The following is a 14,759-nucleotide window of genomic DNA, read 5'->3' as shown; positions in this document are numbered from 1 at the left end:
GTATGTATGTATGTATTTTTTTTTTTTAACTTTTTAAAGGTTTTATTTATTTATTGACAGAGAGATAGTGAGCGGGGAGCAGCAGGCAGAGGGAGAGGGAGGACCCAGGGATCATGACCTGAGCCGAATGCAGACGCTTAACAACTGAGCCACCCAGGTGCCCCTGTTGCCTGTATTTATAAAGGTTTTTGAGTGAACCTGATTTCATGTCCAACAGTATAATTGTCAAGTCATATTGTAGTTGCAGATTAGTTTTTAAAGAAGCAGCCAAACTATTTTCCAAAGTAGCCATGCCATTTGACATTGCACCAGTAATGTATGAGTGATCTAGTTTCTTCACGTCATCACTAGCATTTAGTATTACTATTTTTTACGTGAGCCATTTTGATAGGTGAGTAGTGAAATCTTATTGTGATTTTAATTTGTAATTTCTTTTTTTTCAATTTGTAATTAGTTGATAATGATGTTGAACATCTTTTCATATGCTGCTTTGAAATCTGTATATCCTCTGGTAAAAACAACTGCTGTGTCTTTGCTCATTTTTTAATTTTTTTTATTATTGAGTTTTGAGAGTTATTTATATGTTCTAGATATTAGGCTTTTCTAGAAAAACAGAACCACTGTAATGTGTATATAGCATCTAGATGTATATTTTAAGAAATTAGCTCACATGATTATAGAAGCTAACAAGTCCCCAAATCTGCAAGGTGAGTTGGAAACTTGGAGACAGGAAAGCCAATGGTGTAATTCCATTCCCAAGGCTAACAGGTCCAGACCTGGGAAAACCAAATATTTTAGTTTAAGTCCCAAAGCAAAACAGCAGCAACAACAACAACAACAACAACAACAACAGAAAGCCAATGTCCCAGTTTGATGGTAGCCAGGTAGGAGAAATTGTCTTACATGAGGAAAGGTCAGGCCTTTAGTTCTATTCAGACCTTCAACTGATTGGATGAGGTCCACCCACAGTGGAGAGCAAAATCTGCTCTACTCAGTCTACCAATTTAAATTTTAATCTCATCCAAAAACATTCTCAGAGAAATACCCGGAATAATGTTTGGCCAAATATCTGGGCATACCATGACTCAAATAAGTTGACATATAAAAATAACCATCATATTTGCCCTTTGTCAGATATGTGGTTTACAAATATTATCCTCCAGTGCGCAGCTTACATTTTCATCTTCTTAAGAGTTTTGATTATACTTTTAATTTGAGAAGTATACTTGATCAATGTTTCGTCTTAGGATCATGCTTTTGGTGTCAAGTCTGGGTTGTATGAGTTTCTTCTATATTTTGTATATTAACTCCTTATCAAATGTGGTTTACAAATGTATTTCTCCCATTCCACTGGTCACCTTTTTATTTTATTGATAATCTGTTGTGCAGAAGTTTTTTAGTTTGATGTAGTCTCACTTGTTTTTTTTTGTTGTTGTTGCTTTTGGTGCCATATCCATAAAATCATTGCTAAGATAGTGTTAAAGTTTCTACTGTTTTTTTCCAGGGATTTTATAGTTTGAGGTCTTTTAAATCTCTAATCCATTTTGAGTTAATTTTTGTGAATGGTTTAAGACAGTTGTCCAGTATCATTCTTCGGCATATAAAAAAAATCCAGTTTTCTCAACACTTTTTTGGGAAGAGATGATCTTTTCTTCATTGAGTATTTTTGACTCCCGTGTCAACTAATGTTGACCAAATATGCAGGGATTTATTTCTGTGCTCTCAGTTCTGTTTCATTTGTCTATATTTCTGTTTTTATATCAGTACCATACTGTTTGGATTATTGTAGCTTTGTAATATAGTTTGAAATCAGGAATTGTATGCCTCCAGCTTTGTTCTTTTCCAATTATTTTGGCTGTTTGGCTATCTGGGTATTTTGTGGTTTGGTGTGAGTATTAGGATTTTTAAAAATATTTCTATGAAAATGCCCCTGGAATCTTAATAAGTATTATATAGCACCTATAACAGCTTTTGGTAGCATGTACCTTTTAATACTAAGTCTTCCAGTACATGAACATGGATATCATTCCATTTATTTGTGTTGTCTTCAAAGTCTTTCATCATTGTCTTCTAGTTTTCAGTGTATGGGCATTTCTCTTCCTTGGTTAAATTTATTCATAAGTGTTTTATTGTTTTTGGCTATTATATACCAGATTCCTTTCTTGATTTCTTTTCCAGATAATTTGTTACTGTTTAGAAACACAACTGATGGGGTGCCTGGGTGGCACAGCGGTTAAGCGTCTGCCTTCGGCTCAGGGCGTGATCCCGGCGTTATGGGATCGAGCCCCACATCAGGCTCCTCCGCTAGGAGCCTGCTTCTTCCTCTCCCACTCCCCCTGCTTGTGCTCCCTCTCTCGCTGGCTGTCTCTATGTCTGTCGAATAAATAAATAAAATCTTTAAAAAAAAAAAAAAAAGAAAAAAAAAAAAGAAACACAACTGATATTTGTATATTGATTTTTGATTTTTGTATCCTACAACTTTACTGAGTTAGTTGATCAGTTCTAACAGGTTTTTTTTGGTGGAGTCCTTATGATTTTCTGTGTGTGTGTATGTGTCTGTGTGTGTGTGTGTATTTATATTTAAATATGTATATATATACACACACATATATACACATACATATATACACATACATATATACACATATATATACATATATATATATGTATATATATGAATGATCATGCCATCCACAATACCTTTCCAATTTGGATGCCTTTTATTTCTTTTTCTTGCCTGATAGTTCTGGCTAGGATTTCTAGTACTAGGTTTAATAGGAGTGGTGAGAGTGAGCACTCTGTTCGTATTCCTGATTTTTGAGGAAAAGCTTTTAGCCTTTCACCATTGAGTCTGATGTTAACTGTGGGCTTGTGATTATTATGGGCCTTTATCATGTTGAGTTATATTCCCTCTACACCTAATTTGTTGCATTTCTATCATGAATGTTTGTTGAATTTTGTCAAATGCCTTTTCTGTATCCATTGAAATAATGATACGATTTTTTTTATTTTTCGTTCTATTCTGTGATATCACAGTAATTGATTTGCATGTGTTGAATAATCCTTTCATCATTGGGATAGATTCTACTTGATAATGGTGTATGATCCTTTTAATGTGCTGTTGAATTTGATTTGCTAGTATTTTGTTGAAAATTTTTGTTTCTGTTTTAATCAGGAATATTGATCTATAGTTCTCTTGTAATATCCTTATCTGGTTTTGGTATCAGGGTAATACTGCCTTGTAAAGTGAGATTGGGAGCATTCCTTCCCTTGACTTTTTTTTTTTTTAAGAGTTTAAGTAGAATTTGCATTAATTCTTAAAACATTTGACAGAATTTACCAGTGACCACATCTGATCCTGGACTTTTTTGTTAGGAATTTTTTAAAATACTGATTCAATTTCTGTACTGGTCTGTTCAGATTTCAATTTCTTCATGATTCAGACTTGGTCATATGTTTCTAGGAATTTATCCATTTCTTTTAGGTAGTTCAATTTTTTGGCGTATTATTCATAGTAGTCTCATGATTCTTTGTATTTCTGTAGTATCAATTGCAATGTCTCCTCTTTTACTTAAAATTTTAATTACTTGGGTCCTCTTTCTCCTTGGTTAGTATAGCTGCGTTTGTCAATTTAGTTTTTCTTTTCAAAGAACAAACTCTTTTTTAAAATCTTTTATTTTTGTATTTCATTTATTTCTCATCTTTTATTTCCCTTTTGCTAAATTTGTGCATAGTTCTTTTTCTAGATCTTTAAGATATAAAATTAGATTGTGTATTTTAGATCTTTTTCTTGACATATTCATTTGTTGGTATAAACTGCTCTGTTAGACTGCCTTACTGTATCCCATAGTTTTTGATATGCTGTGTTTCCATTTTCTTCCTCCCTATATATATTTTATTTTCCTTTTGAATACCTCTTTGATCCATCAGTTGTTTAAAAGAGTGTTTAATTTTCATATATTTGTATATTTTCTTGGTTTTTCCATGTTTCTGATTTCTAGTATACCATTCTGAGAAAAAATACTTGCTATTTCTATTTTCTTTAATTGGTTAAGTCTTGTGGACTAACATATGGTCTATCTGAGAAAACATTTCATGTGTGCTTGAGAAGAATGTGTATTCTGCTGCTGTTGGATATAACATCTTCTATATGTCTGTTAGGTCCATTTGGGCGATGGTGTTGTTCAAATTCTCTGTTCCCTTATTGATTCTTTGTCTGAATGTTCTATTCATTGTCGAGAGTGTGGTATTAAAGTCCCAACTATTACTGTATTCATGTTTATTTCTCCTTTTAGTTCTATTAGTATATGTTTTATATATATTTTTAAAGATTTTATTTATTTATTTGACAAAGAGAGAGACAGCCAGTGAGAGAGGGAACACAAGCAGGGGGAGTGGGAGAGGAAGAAGCAGGCTCATAGCAGAAGAGCATGATGTGGGGCTCGATCCCATAACCCTGGGATCATGCCTGAGCCGAAGGCAGACGCTTAACCGCTGTGCCACCCAGGCGCCCCTATGTTTTATATTTTTAGGTGCTCTGATATTGGGTGCAGAAATATTTACAATTGTTATCTTTTTGATGGATGGCCCTTTATTGTTATATGACTGTTTAATTATATAATTTTATATATAATTTCCATAATTTCTATGTAATTTCCATAATTTTTATATAATAGAATTTCCATAATTTTTATACAATTTCTCTAATTTTTATATAATATAATTTTTATATAATTGTATAATGCTTGGCTAAAAGCTATACTAAATAGTTGGGCAGGGCTGCTGGCTTGGTTCCCTTTCTAAGAGTGGCTGTAAGATGCTCTGTGCTTGCTCATGTTCTCTGGCTAGGCTTCCTGGTCAGGTGAAACTAGAGGCTATACTCAGAAGTTGGGGAGGGTTGCAAATTTGCTTTCTTGCCAGGGTGGGGCTGTAGAATAGGCTCTACAACTGGTAAGGCTTTATAGCTGGGACCCCAAATCAGACAAAACTTCCAGCTGGACTCCCTGGCCAAATGAACTCAGCATTGCTTGATGGTCAGATCTATGGGCTGTGATACGTGCTCTGCTGTAAGCAGGAATGGTCTGACAAATTCTGAGCGCTGGTTACCGTAATCCCACTCCTCTCCTCCATTAGTGTCTGATCTCTGGTGGTCAAACCCCACAAGATGCCCACATTGATCCCCATGAGGTGCAACCCATGTGGAAGTGCTCTGCAACATTAAGGAGCTGGATGTACACCTTAGACCCTCTTTTTCTCACTGGAGAAACCATAGGCCAGAGGGGAAGCCCTTGGTGTGGCACTGTGCCAGCCTGTGGGAGAGGTGATGCGAATCAGATTATGGTCACTCTTCTTACCCTTCTACTGTAGTTCTTGATTTCTCTGGTTCAAGGAGGTGCTTCAACTTAATCTTCAGATTGTGGAATTTTCACAGTGGTGTCTTATCTAGTTGCTAATTGGTCTTTTTTGGGGGGGTGTACTGAAGTTGGGAATGACCCATGTTACCAAAGATGATGACTTCACTCTTTAATTTTCCTTAACATGTGTATATGATGAATTATATTGACTTTTTAATATTGAATCCCTGAAATAACCTCCATTTGATGATGATGTAGGATTCTTTTTATATATTTCAGACTTCTATTTGCTAATATTTTTTTAAGGATTTTTATATATACATGAAGGATATTGTCCTTTAGCTATATTTTCCTTTGAACTCTCTCTGATTTTAGTTTCAGGATATTAGCTTCATCAGATGAATTGGGAAGTGTTTCCTCATCTATTTTCCAGAAGGGATTCTGTAGAACTGGTGTTAATTCTTAAACATTTGGAAAATTCTCCAATGAAAAAATCTAAGCCTGGAAATTTGGGGGGGGGGGGTAGTTCTTAAATTATGAATTCAGTTTCCTTAATAGTTATTATCTGCTTAAATTTTTTTTAAGGTTTTGTGTTTTAAAGTAATTGCTACATCCAACATGGGGCACAAACTTACAACCCCAAGATCAAGAGCTGCATGCTGTATGGAGTGAGCTAGCCAGAAGCCCCATTATCTGCTTAAATTGAGTGACTTGTAGTAGTTTGTGTCAGTCAAAGAATTGGTCTATATTTAAAAGAAAAAAAAAGATGTATTTATTTTAAAAAGAGAGTGTGAGCGTGGGAGTGGAGAGGGTGGGTAGAGGGAGAGAAAGAGAGAATCCCAAGAAGACTCTCTGGTGAGGACAGAACTGATGCAGGGACCTGGGATCACAACCCTGAACAAAACCAAGAGTCAGCTGCTTAACTAACTGTGCCACCCAGGTGCCCCAAGAATTGGTCTATTTTATGTAAGTTGTCAAGTGTTTGTGTGTAGGGTTGTTGGTAATAGTTTTTTTTTTTTACTACCTTTCTGAAGTCAAGAGAGTCTATAGTGGTATTGTTTCATTCCTCATATTGTTAATTGATATTTCTCTTATTTTCCTTTGTCAGTCTTTCTAGAGATTTGCCAATTTTATCTTTTCGAAAAACCAACTCTTCATCATTGATTTTTCTTACTGTTTTTCTATTTTCAATTTCATTTATTTTTCTTATTTCATTCCCTCTGCTTGTTTTGAGGTTTTGTTTAGATTTTGTCCTTTTTCTAGATTCTTGAAATGTGAGCTTAGTTTATTGATCGGAGACTTTTTCTCTTATCTATGCATTCAGTGTTATAAATATCACTCAAGTGTATTAGCTGTGTATTTTCATTTAGTTCAATCTCTCTGTATTCTTTTTTTAAATTCCAGTTAACATACAGTATAATAGTAGTTTCAGGTGTACAATATAGTGATTCAACGCTTCCATACAACAAGTGCCCTTGTTAATCCCGTCACCTATTTAACCCCTCCCCTCATCCACCTCCCCTCCCCTCCAGTAACCATCAGTTTCTTCTCAAGAGTCTTGTTTCGCCTCTCTTTTATTTCCCTTTGTTTGTTTGTTTTGTTTCTTAAATTCTATATGTGAGTGAAATCATATGGTATTTGTCTTTCTCTGACTGACTTCACTTAGCATAATACTCTCTAGCTCCATCCATGTCATTGCAAATGACAAAATTTTACTGTTAGGGCTGAATAATATTCCATTGTACATATATACTACATCTTCTTTATCCATTCATTTAGTGATGGACACTTGGGCTGCTTCCATAATTTGACTATTGTAGATAATGCTGCTATAAACATTGGGGTGCATGTATCCCTTTGAATTAGTGTTTTTGTAGTCTTTGGGTAGACACCTAGTAGTGCCATTGCTGGATTATAGGGTAGCTCTATTTTTAACTTTTTGAGGAACCTCGGTACTGTTTTCCAGATTTTGAATTTCAACCAACAGTGCAAGAGGATTCCCCTATCTCCACATTCTCACCGACACCTATTGTTTCTTCTGTTGTTGATTTTAGTCATTCTGACAGGTGTGATGTGATAGCTCATTATAGTTTTGATTTGCATTTCCCTGATGTTCAGTGATGTTGAGGATCTTTTTGTGGGTCCATTGGCTATTTGTATGTCTTCTTCAGAAAAATGTCTAATCATCTCTTCTCCCCATTTTTATTGGATTATTCAATTATGTAGTATTTAGTTGTTTCAGTTCTTTATATATTTTGGATTCTAACCTTTTATCAGATGCATCACTGGTAAGTATCTTCTCCCATTCCATAGGTTGCCTTTTAGTTTTGTTGACCGTTTTCTTTGCTGTGCAGAAGCTTTTTATTTTGATGAAATCCCAATAGCTTATTTTTGCTTTTGTTTCCCTTGTCTCAGGAGACCTATCTAGTAAGAATGCTATGGCCAATGTCAAGGAGGTTAGTGCCTGTATTCTCCTCTGGGATTTTGATGGTTTCAAGACTCACATTTAGGTCTTCAATCCATTTTGAATTTATTTTTGTGTACGGTGTAAGAAAGTGGGCCAGTTTTATTCCTTTGCATGTTGCTGTCTAGTTTTCCCAACAGCATTTGTTGAAGAGACTGTCTTTTTTCCATTGGGTATAATTTCCTGCTTTGTCAAAGATTAATTGACCATATAGTTATAGGTTCATTTCTGGATTTTCTATTCTGTTCCATTAATCTATGTGTTTATCTTTGTGCCAGTACCATAGTGTTTAGATTACTACTGCTTTGTAATATAACCTGAAGTCTGGAATTCTGATGCTTCCAGCTTTGTTTTTCTTTTTCAAGGTTGTTTTGGTATTTGGGTCTTTTGTGGTCTTGTATAAATTTTAGGATTTTTTGTTCTAACCCTGTGAAAAATGATGTTAGTATTTTGTTAGGAATTGTATTAAATATGTAGATTGCTTTGAGTAGTATAGACATTTTCACAATATTTGTTCTTCTAATCCACAAGCATGGATTGTGTTTACATTTCTTTGTGTCCTCTTCAATTTCTTTCATTAGTGTTTTATAGTTTACAGAGTACACATCTTTCATCTCTTTGGTTAGATTTATACCTAGGTATCTTATTGGTTTTGGTGCAATGGCAAATGGGTTTGATTGCTTAATTTCTCTTTCTATTACTTAATTACTGGTGTACAGAAATGCAACAAATTTCTCTATGGTGAAATTGTATCCTGTGACTTTACTGAATTTACTGATCAGTTCTAGCAGTTTTGGATGGAGTTTTTTGGGTTTTCTATATATAGTATCATGTCATCCGCAAATAGTGAAAGTTTTACTTGTTCCTTGCTGATTTGGATACCTTTTATTTCTTTTCGTTCAATTGTTGTGGCTAGGACTTCCAGTACTATGTTGAATAAAAGTGGTGAGAGTGGACATCCCTGTCTTCTTCCTGACTGTAGAGGAAAAGCTCTGTTTTCCCCTATTTAGGATGATATTAGCTATGGGTTTTTCAAATATGGCCTTTATTATGTTGAGGTATGTTCCCTCTAAATCTACTTTGTTGAGGGTTTTTATCATGAGTGGATGTTGTACTTCATCAAATGCTTTTTCTGTGTCTTTTGAAATGTTCATACTGTTCTTATACTTTTTTATTAATGCAATGCATCATGTTGATTGATTGGTGAATATTGAACCACCCTTGCAACCCAGAAGTAAATCCCATTTGATCATGGTGAATGCTTTTTTAAATGTATTGTTGGATTCAGTTTGCTGGTATTTTATTGAGAATTTTTGCATCTATGTTCATCAGGGATATTGGCCTGTAATTCTCTTTTTTAGTGGTATCTTTATCTGGTTTTGGTAACAGGGTGATACTTGTCTCATAAAATAAATTTGGAAGTTTTCCTTCCTCTTCTATTTTTTTACAATGGTCTGAGAATAGATATTAACTCTTCTTTAAATGTTTGGTAGAATTTGCCTGTGAAGCCATCTGGTCCTGGGCTTTTGTTTGCTGCGAGTTTTCTGATGACTGATTTAATTTCTTTGTATGTTATTGGTCTGTTAAAATTTTCTATTTCTTCCTGTTTCAGTTTTGGTAGTTATTAGGTTTAAAGGAATTTATCCATTTGTTCCATCTTGTCCAATTAGTTGGCATACATCTTTTCATAATATTCTCTTATAATTGTATGTATTTCTGTGGTGTTGGTTGTTATTTCTCCTCTCATTTGTGATTTACTTGGGTCCTTTCTCGTTTAGTCTGTGGTTTAAAGTCTATTTTGTCTGACATAAGTATTGCTACCCTGGCTTTCTTTAGACATCCATTTGCATGTTAAATGGTTCTCCAGCCCCTCACTTTCAATCTGCAGGTGTCTTTAGGTCTAAGATGAGTCTCATATAGGCAGCATATCGATGGGTCTTTTTAAAAATCATTCCACCACCCTATGTCTTTTAACTGCAGCATTTAGTTCATTTACACTCAAAGTAATTATTGATATGTATTTATTGCCATTTTATCACTTGTTTTGTGGTTGTTTCTGGAGATTTTCTCTGATCATTTCTTAAAATCCTTGTCAGATAATTCTAACATCTGTTGTCTATGCATTGGCACCTTTTGATATTTTTCAATAAATCTGATCTCTTTTTATGAAATAACTGATTGAATGTACTGATAAAAGTATCTGTTCCTAGAATTTGCTTTGTTGGGAATATTTTTGATTATGAAAATGATTTTTAATATATGTGTACTATTTATACTTTGTATTTGATCTTGTGTCAGTTTTCTTAAGAATTTTTCAAATTTTACCTAAGTTATTGAATTTATTGCCATAATTCTTAACATTCCTTTGGTTATGTCATAGTCTATAATATTTTTTTTCCATTCCTGTTATTGGTAATTTGTTCTCTTTCATGTTTTTGGTCAAACTGGCTGTAAATTTATTAATTTTAAAATTGGTTTCCTATTGAATATATGTGGATTAATTTTCTAGCTAAACTCTCAGAAAATAAATTTCCCAGGCTTATTGTAATAAAACTAAACATTAAAAGAAATGACTGGGATGACTGTAGTAGAAGTACATTCTACGTGGTAGATCTCTGTCATCCATAGAGACTGTAACCAACCTGACTTACATAAAATTGTTCAGTTAATGGGATTTGTGTTTTTCTCCTCTTAGTGCCCTCTATGCCCTTTTGACTTGCTATTGACAAGGCAGTAAATACATTTGGGAGTCTTCTACTGAGGTTCTCCTCACCCACCTGGCTTTCCTTTGAGTATCTTTTGCCCAGCAGCCTTGCTCACCCAGTCAATCTTCTCTTTCATTTACTTATCACCCTGGAATTCTTATTCTTTGCCCATGCATATAACCACCAACACTTCAAAAATTAGAATTGTGCAAAGATTTGTGTCTTTCACAGATCAAGCATTGCCAAAGATTATCATTAAATAAGAACACAAAAGCATGGCATCTAGTTAGTCATGGAAGAAAAATGACAATTTAAAAAACAGGTAGCATTTTAATATTAGCAAGTCATTTTATAATATTAATAAAAATGCTAGATTCGTGTCAACTTTTGTATATAGGAAATCAATTGTGAATTTAAAGGCTGTCATTAAAACTACAACTTTACCAAAGGTCAATAATGATCATGTAATAAATTCATGGCTTGTTATGGGCTTTGACATTTGGAATTACAGAATAATTTATAGACCATGTGGCACTTAAATAAGATGGTTTCTAGATATATTACAAAGTAAATGAACAAAAAAGGAATTTGTAGCTGTAGTTTTATCTTAATTCAATTATAGTTTTTGTCACTGTCAGATTAATAAATTTTGTTTATGCAACATAATTGTATGTGCAAATGGCTGCAGATCTAAATGATTTGAAGATAAATATTTAAAATAAGGATATATCAAGAAAATACTGAAAGTTTCTTGAATTTCAGAAAATAAGTATGAATAGAATAGGAGAGTTGTGACCTGGAGACTTCAGTCCTATGGGCAGCTATTCTCCCTCTCTGCTGGGTCCATCTTTCATCCAGGTAGCACAATTTACACCAGGTATCACTCCTTCCAGAATCCTCCAGTGGTTATTGATATTTTCTTAATACTAATAGCTGCTACCTTGGTTCATTGTAGCCTCAATGGTATGAATCTTGTAATCAATATGATTTTAAGCTTCTTAAAGATAGGGGGAAGTAGGGCTGACCTATTTAGTGAATGTCTGTCTCTGTGTTGAGCAAATTCTATAAATCACTTCATTTAGTTGTATCATCATAACTATATAAGGTGGGTTAAAATGAAACTTAGGGGGATCTCCAGGAAAGACAACTATGAAGTAAATTGCAAGATGCGGTAAATCAGTTATTCTCTAGGAAGATAGTATAGGTAGCGTATGGAAAGTAAGAACTTTATAGCTAGAAGAAACAGGTTCTTGTTTTTAACTGTTGCAAATTGTGTTACCCTGGGAGCTCTTCGAACTATATCAACCTCCGTTTTCATACCTTTCAAAATAAAATAGTATTTACTTCATAAGATGTCTGCAGGGATTAAAAGCTATATTCAAACAGAATTCTTGCTTAAGTATTCCATAAATGTTAATGGCCCTTCCTATCATTATCTTTTCCTCAGCAACCAAATCATTTTCATTGAATTGGGTATTACCCCAAATTTTGTATTTCTCCTATCTAGAACCATGTGGAGCTCAGAATAGACATTCAATACCTCTTTTGTTCACAGATATTGATGATAATACATGTCCCTTGACTTAAATAAGTCTGTTCTGAAATTGTTATTTTAGACTTACCTGTGAAGTAGATTGGAAGGATCTGAGTCCCTAGCTTAGCTGAGTAGGAGCTTCAGTGTGTTTTAATGGCTTGTTACTCTTAGTCACCCTTACAAGTTTAAGCACTTAGAGATCCAAATATCAGCAATAGGGAGGAATTACAGAATAAGTTATAGACCTAGACCATAGTGGTTGTCCACGTATATGCTTTGTTTATTTTTGCCATTACCCATCTCCACTGGCCTGGAATGCTAGGACTCATCTTAGTAACGTTGAATGTTGACAGTTTTAAGATAATATGTTGGAAAAATACAACAAATGACTTTGCCTTGTAGTATTTCCTATATGACCACAGAGCAGCAGACTAACCATGAATATATGTATGTAGCACTAGTTTAGTGCCTGGGGCTGCACAGAGAGCATTAGGCATGGCTTATGACCTCTGTACTTATGAATTCAAATTGAGAGACTAGGAATCAATTATGCAGTCACCATATGGGCAGTAAGTATAAGAATGTCAAAGGAAAAAGTCTCATTCAATACTATACTGGTGGGATATAAAAAGAGAATTTTTTTTTCATAAAAGTCTTCTCAGGTAAGATTTAAAAGAAATATTTCCATTATCATTTTTTATCTTTATTATTTGTAACCATCTAACACTGAAATTAACTCATGCATATCAGCAGACTTGAAATTTTATCATTTTTGTCCTAAAATCCTATATAATATTACCTGTAATAGAGAAATTTCGTGCTGCCCTCCACTCCTAAAATCAATATTTGCATTTTTCCTACTTCCTTGTAAGATGTATCCATGTTCAGAAATTGTGTTTAAAAATTGATAAGCTTAGAGTATTGGTTACTCTGCTTTTAGGAATTTCAGAGCTCTTCTTGTCTTGACACATTCCAACAGACATAGTCAAGGCCAAAGTCTCTACTGATGAAACTACAAGAAGGCAGATCCTTTAGTTGCACATGCAATGACAAAAAAAAAAAAAAATAAAAATAAAAATGAATAGTTTTTTGTTTTTGTTTTTTGTTTTGTTTCATTTTTTGAGAGATTTCTGGGATCTTGTATCTCTGGTATTCTTTTATTCATCCATTTATTCATTAAAAAAATTTCTTGAGATCTCGGGATATAGCATTGGCCAAAACAAATAGATCTTGCAGCCATGAATCATACATTCTAGGCGACAGAGATGGACAATGAAAAGAATGTCAAGTGACAAATTCTGTAAAGAAGATTTAAGGAAGGTAAGGGATAGAAAGTAAAGGAGCTATTTTGTGTAGGATGGTATCTAAAGATGGTATGTAAAGATTTTTCTAAAGTGAGAATGAACCCTGTGGTTATCAGGCAGAGAACTATAGAGAAAGGCCCTAAAACACAAACATGCAGGGTCCTTGTGATTAGAAAGAGTAGGGGTTGAGGTCGGAGATATAATTGGAGTCAGACCATGCGGGACCTTCTATTGCAAAGGAAGAGTTGAGTTTTATTTGAATCTGAATGGGAGCCACTGGGGAGTTTTTAATGGAAAAGTGACATAATTTGATGTAAATTTTTAAAAGGTTACTCTGGCTGCTGTAGAGAACATAGACCATACACAAGACCACAAATAAAATCACAGAGGAGAATTGCTAACCTTGTTAGGGTCTAGGAAGAGACATTGTGCTTTAGATAGAGTGGGAACTTTGGAAATAGATGTCAGTCAACTCTGGATACACTTTGATAGAAGAGCCTACCATTTTCAAGGCTGTAGAAAAGCATGGTTGTTGACATCTTATTCCATCTAGTCATTAAGAAGTCTTCTAATAAAATACTGGGCTTAGTTTAGTTATCCAGAGTGAGACACCATCTAGAGGTGTGTAGCCAAACATTTGTACTGTTTTTTTTTCAAACAATGTTCCCTGGAACAATAGAGGAAATGCTTGGTGAATAAAGGTCATGGTCAAATAAATGTTGAAAATCCTTTTTCGTTGTGGTTAAATCACCCAAACATAAAATAATCTCTTTGTTACCTTGGCATTCTCTGATGATATAACCTGGGAACTCTTGTGTAGTTTATCACTTTGGGAAAGAATGCCCTACAGCCTTAAATAGTATGCCTTTACTTAGCAAAGTCAGCTATATCTGACTCCCCAAGGAACCTGCAAGAGCAGCAAGCAGGTCATCAAAAGTTCAGAGATTGAAACTTATTAGTTCTAGAAACGTTCTCTTCACAATATAAATATAATTGTTTTATATCTTTTCAACATGTTTTGATAATAGAACCAGTTTTCTTGTTGTTAAATGACTATAATTGTTATAATAATTTGAACTATATGATGCTGGTATTTTTGTAGGTTGAAAATGCTCTACTTCCAGAAATTTTATGTTTCAATCTAGTACTTTTTAAAAGTCATAGCAAATTAAAAAAAAAAAAGTCATAGCAATTTAAGAGTCAACATGTTTTCTTAGCATTTTCTGTCTTCCAGGCACTGTGCTTAGTGTTTTTTTTATATATCACCTAATTTAATTATCAAAATGGGTCTATCAGGAAAAATTGTAGGGACTTTAAAACAGGTAGAATAAGGTGAGTGGTTGATCAACTAAACTCATTCATTTGGGTGTATCTACACCTTCCATTGTCTTTGTCAAT

Source organism: Ursus arctos, unplaced genomic scaffold (genome assembly GCF_023065955.2).
Source record: "Ursus arctos isolate Adak ecotype North America unplaced genomic scaffold, UrsArc2.0 scaffold_6, whole genome shotgun sequence".
In the NCBI taxonomy this organism is placed as follows: domain Eukaryota; kingdom Metazoa; phylum Chordata; class Mammalia; order Carnivora; family Ursidae; genus Ursus; species Ursus arctos.
This window is presented reverse-complemented; position numbering follows the sequence as displayed.